This window comes from Stegostoma tigrinum, chromosome 6 (genome assembly GCF_030684315.1).
Source record: "Stegostoma tigrinum isolate sSteTig4 chromosome 6, sSteTig4.hap1, whole genome shotgun sequence".
In the NCBI taxonomy this organism is placed as follows: Eukaryota; Metazoa; Chordata; class Chondrichthyes; order Orectolobiformes; family Stegostomatidae; genus Stegostoma; species Stegostoma tigrinum.
Window position 1 is genome coordinate 91,904,023 of NC_081359.1, and position 14,455 is coordinate 91,918,477.

Consider the following 14,455-nt stretch of genomic DNA (forward strand, 5'->3'; position numbering starts at 1 on the left):
ATCAATGATGCTTCAGTGTTCTCTTTCAAAGCTCCCCTTGTCACTCTCTGATCCTCCAATCTCCAAAATATTCCGTTAATCAAAACTCTGCTATTCATGTCTAATATCAGTCGCCCATTCACCCTTCATCTCCTAGAACCCGACATCAAAAATCTCAATTTATATTTTCCATAGAGTCATACAGAGATGTAAAGCACAGAAATAGATCCTTCAATCCAACTCATCCACACCACCACATATCTTAAACTAGACCCATTTGCCAGCATTTGGCCCAGATCCCTCTAAACGCTTCCTATTCATGTACCCATCCAGATGCCTTTTAAATGTTGTAACTGTCTCAGCTTCCACCACTTCCTCTGGCAGCTCATTCCATACACTCTTGGCCCTCTGCATGAAAAGTTGCCCATTAGGTCTGTTTTAAATTTTTCCCCTCTCAGGTTAAACCTCTCTTAAACCTGAAATGCTCTTTAGGTTTGGACTTCCCTACCCTGGGGGAAAAAAGTCCTTGGCTATTCACCCTATCCACACCCCTCATGATGTTATAAACCTCTATAAAGTCACCCCTCAGCCTCCAACATTCCAGGGAGAAATGCCTATTCCACCTCTTCCTACAGCTCAAACCCTCTAATCACAGCAACATCCTTGTAAATCTTTTCTGCACCCTCTCAAGTTTAACAATATCCTTCCTATAGAAAGCCAACCAGAATTGTATGCAGTATTCCAAAGTGGCCTAACTTGCAACTCCACCCCAGGTCTCTTTGTTAGGCAACATTCCCCAGGGCCCCACCATTAATTGTGTAAGTCCTGCCCTGGTTTGCCTTACGAAAAATGCAGCACCTCACATTTATCTAAATTAAACTACATCTGTCACTCCTCAACCCATTGGCCCATCTGATTAAGATCCTGTTGTACACAGAAATAACCTTCACTGTCACTACACCACCAATTTTGATGTCATCTGCAAACTTACTAACCATACCACCTGTATTCACATGCAAATCATTAATGTAAGGGTTGAAAGCAGCAGACCCAACACTTTAGACACTTGCAGACACTACTAGTCACAGCTCTTCACTCATCTGTCTCTACCTTCAAGCCAATTTTGTATCTGGTTGGCTAGCTCGCCCGGGATTCTATGTATATCTAACCTTGCTAACCAGTCCAACATGCAGAACTTTGTCGAACACCTTGCTAAAGTCCATATAGGCAATGTCTATGACCCTGCCTTCATCAGTCTTATTTATCAGCTCCTGAAAACAAAAGAAAATTAGTGAGATTCAATTTCCTATGTAAAAAGCCATATTGACCACCCCTAATCAATCTTTGCCTTTCTAAATGCATGTAAATCCTGTCCCTCAGAATCTTCTCCAAAAACTTACCCATCACTGATGTCAGGCTCACCTGTCTATAGTTCCCTGGCTTTTCCTTACCACCTTTCTTGGCACTATGTTAATAGCACCATATTAGCCACCCTCTCATCTTACAGCACCTCACCCAGGGCGGTCAATGATATAAATATCTCAGCAAGTGGCCTAGTAATCACTTATCACAAAGTTCTGGGATACAGCCAATCAGATCCAAAGGATTTATCTACGTTTATACATTAAGATCTCCAGCAACTCCTCTTCTGTAATATGGACAGTTTAAGACATTGCTATTTATTTCCCCAAGTTCCATATCCTTTTCCACTGTAAATACTGCCATGAAATATTCATTCCGTATCACACCCATCTCCTGTGGTTCCGCACATACATGGCCTCATTGATGTTTACGAGGGCGTATTCTCTTCCTAGTTACTCTTTTGCCCTTAATATTTTTGTAGAAGCTATCTCATGTCCCCTTTTTGTCCTCCTGATTTCCCTCCTAAGTATACCCCTGCTGCTGTTATACTCCTCTCGGGATTCACTGAACCCAACTGTCTATACTTCACATATGCATCATTCTTTTTCTTGACTAGAGCCTCAATTTTTCCAGACATTCAGCATTCCCTACGCCTACTAGCCTTGCCCTTAGCACCAACAGGAACATACTGTCTCTGAACTCTGACTATCTTATTTTTGAAGGCTTCCAACCTTCCAACCATTCCTTCACCTGCAAACAGCCTTCCCCAGTCAATTTTTGAAAGTTCCTGTCTAATGCCATCAAAAGTGGCCTTACTCCAATTTAGAACTTTAACTTTTTAGATTAAGTCTATGCTTTTCCATGAATATTTTAAAACTTGCCCCAGAGTGTTTCCCCATTTACACCTCAATCGCTTGCTCTGCATTAGTTCCCAAGAGAAGGTCACATTTTGCTCCTTCTCCAATAGGTATATTCGTGTATTGCATAAGAAAATTTTCTAGAACACACTTAAACACCTCTCCATCCAAGCCCTTAATACTAAGGCATCAATTCCTCATGACAGTGTGACATTGTCAGGCTGCACAACCATCTAATTCTTGATCTTTGTATACCCTAATTTTGAGATGTTAGTTGAAATGAAAACAAATTGGCTTTGAAAAAATATTGGCGAATAAATAAATTAGATCAGATTGGTGATGATGCCTTTAGGTTCTAAGCTGTGGAAATTTCTTCTCTGAAGATGCCCCATTTTCCACATAAAAAGGTGTTTCTTTCCTTCATTCATGTGATGTGGATGTGGCATTGCTGACAGGTCCAGTATTTATTGCCCATCCATAACTGCCCTGGAGAAGGTGATGGTGAGCCACTTCTTGAACTGCGGCAGTCCACTGACAATACCACAAGGGAAGGAGTTTCAGAATCTTGATCCAATAACACTGAAGGAACAGTGATATATTTCCAAGTCAGGATAATGTGTGACTTGGAGAGTAACTCACAGGTGCTGGTGTGCCCTTCCATCTACTACTCATGTTTTTCTCAGTGGTAGAGCTCATAGTTTTGTAAGGTGCTGCTGAGGGAGTCAAAGGATCATAGTATCACACAGCATGGAAACAGACCCTTCGGTCCAACTCATCCATGCTAACCACATTTCCCAAACTAAACTAGTCCCACTTGCCTGCATTTGGCCTATATCCCTCTAAGCCTTTCCTATTCACATACCTATCTAAACGTCTTTTAAATCATTCCACATATGAATCATTCTCTGTGAAAATGATGCCCCTCAGGTCCCTTTTAAATCTTTGTTCTCTTACCTTAAAAATATGTCCCCGAGTTTTGAACTCCCCTACCCGAGGGAAAAGACCTTTTACTGTTCACCTGATCTCTGTCCCTCATGATTTCTTAAGCCTCTATAAAGCACCACCCTGCCTCCACCAGACCTTATATGCTTCAGTGAAAAAGATCCCAGCCAAATCAGCCTCTCTTTATCAACTCAACCCCTCCAGTCCCGGCAACATCCTGATACATCTTTTCTGAACCCTCTCCATTTTAATAACATCCTTCCTAAAGCAGGATAGCCAGAAGTGTACATATACTCCAAAGTGGCCTCACCAATGTCCTGTACAACCTCAACATGACATCCCAACTCCTACACTCAGTGGTCTGAGCAACAAAGGCAAGTGTGCTAAACAACTTCTTAACCCCCTGACTACCTGCAATGCAACTCTCAAAAACGATGTACCTCAACCCCTAGGTTTGTCTGTTAGACAACACTACCCAGGACCCTTAAGTCCTGCCTTTGTTTGTTTTACCAAAATGCAATACCTTGCATTTATTCAAATTAAACTCCACAGTCCATTGGCCAATTGATCAATATTCCTTTATAATCTTAGGTAACCTTCTTCACTGATGACTATACCACCAATGTACAATTTTTCAAACCTTGACTACGAGCTTCTTGTAGATAATATACACTGTCATCACTATGCATCAGTGGTGAAGGGAATGAATGTTGAAGCAGGTGGATGGTATGCCAATCTTGCATAACTTCCTAGACATTTTACTTTCTGTTGCTATTTACAAAGCCAAGAATCCTGTGACCTGCAAAAACCTGTCTGTGACACCCTCAGGTCTGTGTTCAATTTGTCCACTTTTAAGTTAAACCTTTTAATTCATACAGTCTCTCCTCATTCTTCCAACCAAAATGAATCACTACACACATACAATCATAATCATAAAGGTATACAGCACAGAAACAGGCCCTTCGGCCCAGCTCATCCATGCAGACCAGGTTTCCTAAACTGAACTAGTCCCATTTGCCTGTGTTTGGTACATGTCCCTCTAAACTTTCCAATCACTTCCTTGTCCAAATGTCTTTTAAATACCCTTGTACCCACCTCAACCACTTCCTCTGGCAACTCTTTCCATTTATGCACCCTGTGTGAAAAAGTTGCTCCTCAGGTCCCTTTTAAATCTTACCCTCTCACCTAAAACCTATGCCTTCTACTTTTGGATTCCACTCAGGGGTGGGGGAACCTTGGCAATTCACTTTATCTATACCCATCAAGATTTTATAAATCTGTACAAAGATCACCTTTCAGCCTCCTATGCTCAGGGTAAAAAAGATCCAGACTATCCAACCTCTCCTTTATAACTCAAGTCTTCCAGTCTGAGTAACAACATTATAAATATTTTTTTCGCATCCTTTCCAGTTTGATAACATCTTCCTGTAATAGGGCAACTAGAATTAGTAAGCGATAATCCAAATGTGGCCTCATCACTATTTCTAGCCACTCCTGTTAGATGTCACCAAAAGAGTTAGTATTACACAAATGTTATACAACCTAAATTTGGAATAATTACATATTAAATGTCACAAAGTTAAAGTCTTTGGAGTTAGAAATGCTTCTGAAGCACTTAAATTTTCATTGTGCTTTGTGGGCTAAGGATGAGTAATATAAAGAATTTTGAGAATGAGAGAGCAATATAATTTCCATTTAACCAGTAGTTATTTGAACTTAACTTGAAGTGGAATGCTTCAATTATAAAAAAAAGAGCTTTGGAGCAGTGTGCAGTACAAATTGAGACTCAAGTGAGAGTCTGGTTGCTATTTGTTTCCATTGTTGTAAAACGGTAAAATAATAGTACATATACACAATAACCAGGCTTCAAATTGTTGGCTAAGTGACTAGTAAGATGCAAGCTTATTTTCAGTATTGCTAATTAATGTTCCAGGTACTGAACTTACAAAAGTGTTCTAGCATGTTGTATAATTCACTTCATAAACTTGAACATCTACACCAAATTTATTCTAATCAATTTGGTCAGGATAAAGGAAAGCATCTAATGATGAGTGAGCAGTTAAGTTTGAAATCACTTTAATCACCGTACAATTTTTTTAAGGGAGCAAGAGGAGTCCTTTGTCCAAGCAGTTGCATTGGTGGTTCAGTAGTAGAATTCTCACCTGCCATAAAAGAGGCCTGGGTTCCATGCATGGCAGTGCTTTACTTCCTTTTTTAATGGGGCTCTAGTGATGCAGTGGCAGTGTCACTGGACTAATAGCCCCATGTTCAAGTCCCAAGTATTCCAGGGGTATGTAATAACATGTCTGAACAAGTTGATAAGAAAATATCTAAACACTGACACAACATGCTAAATTGCAGAAGGAACAACAGAAATCTATTCTACAATTTTGCAAACTGCATATTTGACCACCACAAGGTTAAAGAACGAAGATTACTGAGGAAATAGAGAAGGAAATAGAATATCCAACAGTGAATCTGTGCTGTGCTCATAAACCTAACCTTTAATTCTGAATTACAGTTATTAGAATTGACTTCTATGTCTCACTACGGTTGGAATAAATATTCTAGCCTTCTTTGAAAAGTACTTAATTTGCCAACAAGTGCATCTTGATTATGTCGTGCTTAGTAATAAAAATAAATATTTGAATGCAAGAATGGGAAATCACAAGAAACAAATTCAAGCTTCACTTCCTTCCCAACTATATACAATTCAAATCAATTCTTCAAAGTAATTTTAATAGCCAAAACAGATACATTTATAACGTGTCATTTGAACTAGATCATTGACTGTGACCAATATACAAATTAGCTCACTAAGTGTCAACTAACTTTTACAGTCAATTCTGTATTTAAATTATATATTCAGCAGGCTTCTAAAAAACACAAGTGAAGAGGAAAGGGTCAGCTACATCCGGTTGTGGGTAGGGGCGGAAAACTTACATTTGTTCATTGGCTAGGAGATGAGTGAAGCTAATACCGGACACACTGCAAAAGCTTTAAAAAATTCAGTGCACATCTTCAACAGAAGACAAATTAGTTGGGGTACCAATATGGATCAAACCTGATTTAATGCAGATGCAAGAGGGCATATCTAAAACAATGGTGTCAACCTGATAAAGCCACAAAACAGGACTACTTGCGTGGCAAGTAATGTATTCAACAAGTAATACACAAGGTTAAATGATTCCAACAGATCCAGATCTAAGATCTGCATGGACAATTAAATAAATGGCTCGAGGAAGAGGCTCTACAAGTATCTTCCTCAATGATGGGAGAACCTAGAACATCAGCGCAAAAGATAAGGCTGAAGCAATTGCAACTATCTGCAGCCAGAAGTGTCAAGAGGACATTCATCTCTGCCTCTTCCAGAGATTTCCAACCAACTCAGTTTACTTCCTGTGATACCAACAAACGGCTGGAAGCACTGGCTACTACAAAGGCTTAACGCCCTGACAAAATCCCATCTAGAGTACTGAAGACATATGCTTTTGAACTTGCACACTCCAGTTACATGACTGACATTTTCCTGACAATGTGGAAAATTGTCCAGGTATGTCCAATATACAAAGAGCAGGACAAATCCAACCTGGTCAATTACGACCTCATCGGTATACTCTCAATCACCACTAAAGTGATGGGAGATATCATTGACATCAAGTGCTATCAAGCATCACTTGCTTAGCAATATGTTGCTCACTGATGCTCAGTTTGGGCACTGCCAGGACCACTCAGCCCCTGACATCATTACAGCCTTCATTCAAATTTGGCAAAAGAGCTGTTTTCCAGAAATGAAGTTAGAGTCACTGTCCTTTTTCTTAAAAGAGCCCCTAAGGTGTGGAAAAAGGCCATTCTGCCCATCAAGTCCACAATGACCCTCTGAAGTGTACCCCACCCAGACCCTATTCTTATTCCTGTAACCTTGCATTTCCCACAGCTAATCCACCTAGCCTGCATATCTTTGGACTATGGAAGGAAACTGGAGCATCCAGAGGAAACCCACACAAACAGTCACCAGAGGATGAATCAAACACAGGCTCCTGGCACTGTGAGGCATCAGTGCTGACCACTGAGCCACCATGCCACCCAAAATTATTCAATTCCATTCCACCATCTGCCATGGTGGAATTCAAACCTGGGTACCCAGCGCATCAGCTCAGCTTTTCATTAAATAGACTAGCGACAATACCACTAGGCCAACAACTCGTCCTTGATTTCAAGTATGCATTTGATCAAAGTATAGCATCAAGTAACCTTAGAACATTAACATCAATGGGATATCAGAGGGAAAACGCTACTAGGTGGAGTCATACCCGGTGCAAAGTAAGATGGTTGGTTGTTGGAAGGTTAGTCATCCCCGCTCTAGGCCATCTCTGTAAGAGATCTTCAGGATACTATCATATGCCCAGCTACCTTATCAATGATCTTCTCTCCATTGTAAGGTCAAAATTGTAGCTGTTTACTGATGATTGCGCAACACTTAACACCACTTACACCTCCTCAAATATTGAGGCAGTCTCTTTACAAATGCAGCAAAACCTGGACAATATGCAGGCTTGAGCTGACAAGAGATAAGGAATATTCATTCAACGTAAGAACCAAGCAATGACCATATCCAACAAAACAGAATCTAGACATCAGCTCTTGACATTCAATGGCATTATCATTGTTGAATATCTACTGTTAACATCCTAGGGGCATACCATTGACCTGAAACTGTACTGGACTAGCCACGTAATTACTGTAGCTAGAACAGCACGTCAGACATAGGAATCCTGCAATGAATAACAGACTTCTTGACTCCCCAAAGCCTGTCCACCATTCACAAGGCACAAGTCAACAGTGTGATGGAATACTTGCCCAGATGACTGCAACTCTAAGAACTTTCAAGGAGCTTGATACTATCTAGAATAAAGCAGTCAGCTCAACAGCACCACATCCACAAACATTCAGTCTCTCCACCACCAAGCATGATACACTGTAGAATTTCACCAAGGGTCCTTCGGCAGCAACTTTCAACCTGATGGTTGACACACCAATCACGGCATTGACACCTAGTTCCAGGAGTTGCTGTTGTGCATGGACCTCAGAGGCCCACCCAGCTGGGAAGAAAACCAATGGGAACACCGCACACAACACTCCGCTGGAAGATCCCCTCTTCATGTTAAATTTTATCTGACAACTTTGCTCATGTCACTAATCAGCTTATGTCCTTCTGAACGCTAAAGTCCCCAACCTTATTTATTACATTTGAATTTTAGGTCATCCCTTCTGCTTAGTCTTATCTCAATACTGGTCATTATTATATTAAAAAGAAAGTGACAGTTCCAACACTGACCACTGGAGACTACAACTGAGAGCTTCCCTCTAGTCTCAAACAACAATCCATTACATGTTCAGTTTCCTAGCTTAGCAAATTTTGCTTCCATGCGACCACTGCCCCTTTTAGACCATAGACAATAGATGATAGACAATAGGTGCTGGAGTAGGCCATTCGGCCCTTCGAGCCAGCACCACCATTCATTATGATCATGGTTGATCATCCACAATCAGTATCCTGTTCCTGCCTTATCCCCATAACCCTTGATTCCACTATCTTTAAGAGTTTTATCCCATGGGTTTAAATTTTACTAACGTCTGTATTCTGCAGTACTTCATCAAGTACCTTATAAAGTTTATGTGCACAGCATCAACTAAATTACACTCATCCATTATTCAAAGCAGTCAAGCATGTTAGTGAAACACAATTTACCCTCAACAAATCTGCAGCAACTTAGTTATTAGCCAATATTTTTCCAACGTCAGTTAATTTTATTTCGAACTAATATCTCTCAACATTTCTCTGCCATTGACGTTTGGCAGGCTGGGGTGTAATTGCTGGGCTTATCGTTCTCTCTGTTTCTGAACAGGAGTATAACATTCGCAATCCATAAACCTATGGAAGCCATTTCAAAGGAGGGCTGGCTGCATGTGGGACAGAAGCTTACAGACAGAACCTCCACAATATCTATTTTTAATGTATCCCATTCAGACTTTTGACTTTGAGCACAGCCAATTTTTCTTCACACGTCCTATCTATCTCTCTACTATTGTTCTTAACAAAGAGAGACATAACATACTGATTTATAAATCGGGGTAGAATTAGGCAATTTGATCCCTTAATCCTGCCTCATCATTTAAGAAAATCATAGTTGATCTGATTGTAACCTCAAATCCACATCCCTACCCAACCCTGATAATATTTCTCCCCTGGCTTATCAAACATCTATCGACCTTCACTGTAATTATATTCAAAGACTCTGCTTCCAGTGCCTTTTCAGGAACAGACTTGCGAAGATTTACAACCCTCTGAGAAAAGAATTCACCTCAAAACAATTGAGGTCCCAGAATTGATCTCTAGAAGCATAGACGATGGCAGCAGTGTTGGAGGCAAGTTTGGGTCCCAGGTAGCTTCTGCATTGACGAGGTGGTCCTAGTGTCGAGTCATTGGCAAGGTCATCAAGGACTTGTAGTGGCAGGAACATTGGTGGAGGCAAGATAGTGCTGGAGAGTGGAGACTTCTGTTCCATTGGCAGCGTGGTGAAGGGAACTCAAGCCTGGCCATTCGGCCCATAGTCCATGGTGGGGCACTTAACAAGAAGAACTGTAAAGTTGAACACTTTCTTTTTTCTTCATTTTTCTGCTTTATATTCTATATTTTGGTTTGTTTTTGTGTTTTAATATGGCACCAGAGAGAGTGGCATCTCTGTGCAATGCTTTTCACTGTATTTTGTGACAATAAATGAAGGAAATAAATCAAATAAACTCCTCCACCCTTTATGTTGTTATTTTCCATGATAGGATAAATGTTCCTGCTCTATTACCACAAATCTAAGATTCTTTCACTGACCTGTAATTTTCTCCTTCCTACTGCCAGATGTCCTATAGGGTACCACACCGTTGTAATAGTTCCTGTATTGTTCCTTAATTCAAACAAAATGCATCCTTTCTATTAACCCTGCTTGGCCTGCTGTGTTCATCCAGCCTCACATTTTATTATCTTGGAATTCTCCAGCATCTGCAGTTCCCATTATCTCTGTATACACAATGCGTTTACATTCTTTGATTCTCCAACCTAATTTTTGAAAGATAGTAACACCTGTCCTAAGGAAAACCATATTATTATCACAGAAAATGTTTTCGAAGTATAGACAAAAACGTTTTTAAAAAGATTGCATTTAATCATGGGATATGGGCATTGCAGACAGGAGCGACATTCATAAGACTATAAAAAACAGGAACACGAGTAGACCACTCTATCCTGATCTGCCACTCAGTAGGATTGTGGCTGATCCAACATTTCTCATGGCCACTTTTCCACCCTTTCATTGTAACCCTTGGCTAATTACTAGCTGCCCTTGAGAGAAGGTGGTGATGAGCTGCCTTCTTGAACCACTGCAGTTCTTTTTGTGCAGATAAATCCATAATGCCATTAGACAGCGAGTTCTGAGATTTTTACCCAGCAACAATGATATACTTCCAAGGCAGGACGTTGATTGGTTTGGAGCGTAACCTGCAGGTGGTGGTGTTCCCATGTATCTACTGCCCTTGTCCTTATAGATAGTAGTGTATGTGAGTGAAGGTGCTGTCGAAGGAGTTTTGGTGAATTCCTGCAGTGCTGTTACTGAGCAGTGAGAGTTGATGCTTGTGGATGTGGTGCCAATCAAGCAGGGTACTTTGTCCCAGATGGTATCAAATTTCTTAAGTGTTATTGAAGGTGCACCCACCCAGGCAAGTGGGGAGTATTACATCACATTCCTGACTTGTGCATTGCAGTTGGAGGACAGGCTTTGGGATGTCAGGAGGTAAATTACTAACTACAGGATTACTTGCCGTGACCTGTTCTTATTTATATAGTTGGCCCAGTTCAGTTTTTGGTAAACAGTAACCTCTAAGTTGTTAATAGTGGGAGATTTAGCAATGGTAATGCCACCAAATGTCAAGGGATAATGGTTAGATTCTGTCTTGTTGGATATGTTCATTGCCTGGCACTTAGGTTGATTTTGTAAATCGAATAAAATCAAATCTCCTGTATGTCAAAAGTATTATTTGCCACTTGTCTGCCCAGAACTGGATATTGTCCTGGTCTTGCAGATTTGGATGCAGTTGTTTTCACAATCGGAGGAGTTGCAAACAGTGCTGAACATAGGGATTTATGCTAATAATTGCACAATGTCTGACCTTATGATGGGTCATTGATGAAGCAGCTGAAAATGGTTAGGGCTAGGACACCACCCTGAGAAACTCGTGCAGAGAAGTTCTGGAGTGAGATGACTGACTTGCAACAACCACAACTAGTTTTCTTTGTGCTAGGTATAACTCCAACTAGTGGAGAGCTTTCCCTATGATTACCATTGATTCTACTTTTGCCAATTGTCACTTGTCAAATGTGGTCTTGATGTCAAGAGCTATCACTCTCACCTTACCTCCAGAATTCAGCTCTTTTGCCTATGTTTGATCCAAGGCTGTAAAGAGGTCGGGGCTGAGGGGCCCTGGTGGAACCGAAACAGAGCATCACTGAGCAAGTTATTGCTGAGCAGGTGCTGCTTGATAGCACTGTTGATGACACCAGCCATCACTTTAATGAGGATCGAGAGTAGATTGATGGGGCGATAGTTGGTCAGGTTGGATTTGTCTGCTTTTTTGTGTATAGGACATACCGGAGCAATTTTTCAAATTTTGTAGCTGTACTGGAAGAGTTTGGTTAGGGATATGGCAAGCATTGGAGCACAAGTCTTCAGAACTATTGCTGGATTGTTGTCAATGCTTATAGTCTTTGCAGGAGGCCCTTAGCCCAGGTGATTCTTAACATCATGTGGAGTGAAGTGAATTGAATTGGCTGAAGTCTGATATCTAGGATGCTGGGGCACCACTGGAGGAAGCCAAAATGGATTATCCACTTGATATTTCAGGCTGACAATTCGTGAAAATGGTTCAGCCTTATCTTTTCTGCTGATGTGTTGGCCTCTCTCATCATTGAGGATTGGGATATTTATGGAACATCCTCCTCCAGTCATTTGGTTAATTATCCATGACTCATGGCTAGTTGTGGCAGGACTGGAGCGATTAGATCTGATCCATTGATTGGGGAATTGCTCAACTCTGCTTATGCTGTTTCATATGCACATCATCCTATTATGTAGCTTCATTAAGTTGACAGGTCATTTTTAGGCTTTGCCTGGTGTTGCTCCTGGCATGCCCTCCTACACTGAACCAGGGTTAATCCTGTGGTTTGATGGTAATGATAGCGTGAGGAAAATGCTGAGCTGTGAGGTTTCAGATTGCTGCAGCTGATGGCCCACAGCACCTCACAGATACCTAGGTTTAACTTACTAGATTTGATCAAAGTCTATCCTATTTAGCACAGTGATGATGCAGATTCTCAATGTGAAGATGGGACTTCAGGTCCCCAAGGAGTGCATGGCTGGCCAATTGTGTCATGGACAAATGCACCTGCAGCATGCAGATTGATGAGGATGAGTTTGGTACATTTTTCCTTCACCACCTGCTGCAGACCCAATTTAGCAGCTATGTCTTTTAGGACTCAAAGTCAATCGTGATGCAGTAGTTAGCCAGTAATGCTGCTGCCAAGCCACTCGTGGTGGTAGACATTGAAGTTGCTACCCAGAGTTCATTCTTCACCTTTGAGTGTTTCCTCCAAGTAGTATTCAATGTGAGGGGTTGGGAGGCAGGGAAGTGGGGATTTGTGTATACATGGTAATTGACAGAAGGTTTCCTCACCATGTTTGATCTGACACTGAGACTTCACTGGGCCTGGAGTAAACGTTGAGGATGCCGAAGGTAACCAGTTTCGGTTAGGAAGACTTTACAGGGTTGACAGGCTGAGTTTGCCATTGTCTTTTCCTTTCCGGTATCAATGTTTGGTCATCCATCTCATTATTTTTGTGCCCTTTTAGCAGGTGATAAAATTGAGTGGTTTATTAGGTTAATTCAGAATGTGGTGAAAAGTCAGCATTGTGTGGGTATGGAACCACATGTAAGCCATATTCATCCCTAAAGGGAATTAATGCACCCAGATGAGATTTTTTTTTAGAAAAAAAAATCAATAATAGTTTCAGTATCCAATAGGCAGGGCTAATTGATCCCACAACCAACAGAGCAGATCTAAACTCTGCAGACCCTCCACATCCAGATAATAATCAAGATGGTCAGTTAAGCACATAGTAAGAGAAGACAGCTCCTCAAGTACCCCTAACCTCAACATGTAACAGCAAAAGACAAGACTAAAGTGTATGCATTGACCTTCTGTCAGAAATGCCACAGTGATTTGGTATCTTGACTTCTTCCAGCATCACAGATACCAATCTTCAACTAATTCAATTCACTTCTCATAAAGACAAGAGATGGCTGAGGGCACAGGATATCACAAAGGCAATGGGCTCTGACAACATCATGATATTTCATTCCAGATTTTATTGAATTAGAATTCCATCATGTATTGTGGTAAGATTTAAACTGGAGATTACTTGACCGCTGTATCATTGCCTCCCTCATAGAAACATACTTATGAATCAAAACATGTAGAGAAATTACTGGAAACTGTTAACAGGAAACAACAGGTTATCTTGCCTCCCTGTGATTCAACTCAGACTAAAGAAGTCTGTACAGCAGTCCTTCATTTCAAAATCTGAATCTAAATCTGTAATTATCTATTACATGGTACTTCATGTAACTGTTCAACTTTCTATGAACATTGTGTTGATAGGGTAAGACTTTGCAATCCTTCCACAAACTGTTAAATGAGCTGGTTCTCCTCGCACTCTAGTTAGGGTGATCCACATGAGCTGATCATGTCTCCCTATAGCCTTGCCAAGAAAGAAAATAACAAATTACATTATACTGTTTGGTTGGATTGAGGCATAGTTACCTTCAGCCACCAAATTAACAACTCACAAAATATAAATTAAGGGGCATTATTTATCCAAATTAACTCTAAGAGAAATTCAAGTGCACACAGGAAATATAATACAGCAAAAAAAAATTTGCAAAGCAGGAAATGTTAAATTTGCAGCCTTTTCTTTCTCCTTTACACTCTTAAGCAAATGTCTATTGCATCCAGAGATAGTAGAAACTGCCGATGCTGGAAAAATCTGAGTTAACAAGTTGTAGAGCTGGATGAACACAGCAGGCCAAGCAGCAGAGGATCAGGAAAGCTGACATTCTGGGTCTGGACCCTTCTTCAGAAATGGTATTGCATCCTCATGTCTCTGCAAAATGTTTCTTCTGTTTTGAAGCACTGTGATCCATAGACAGTG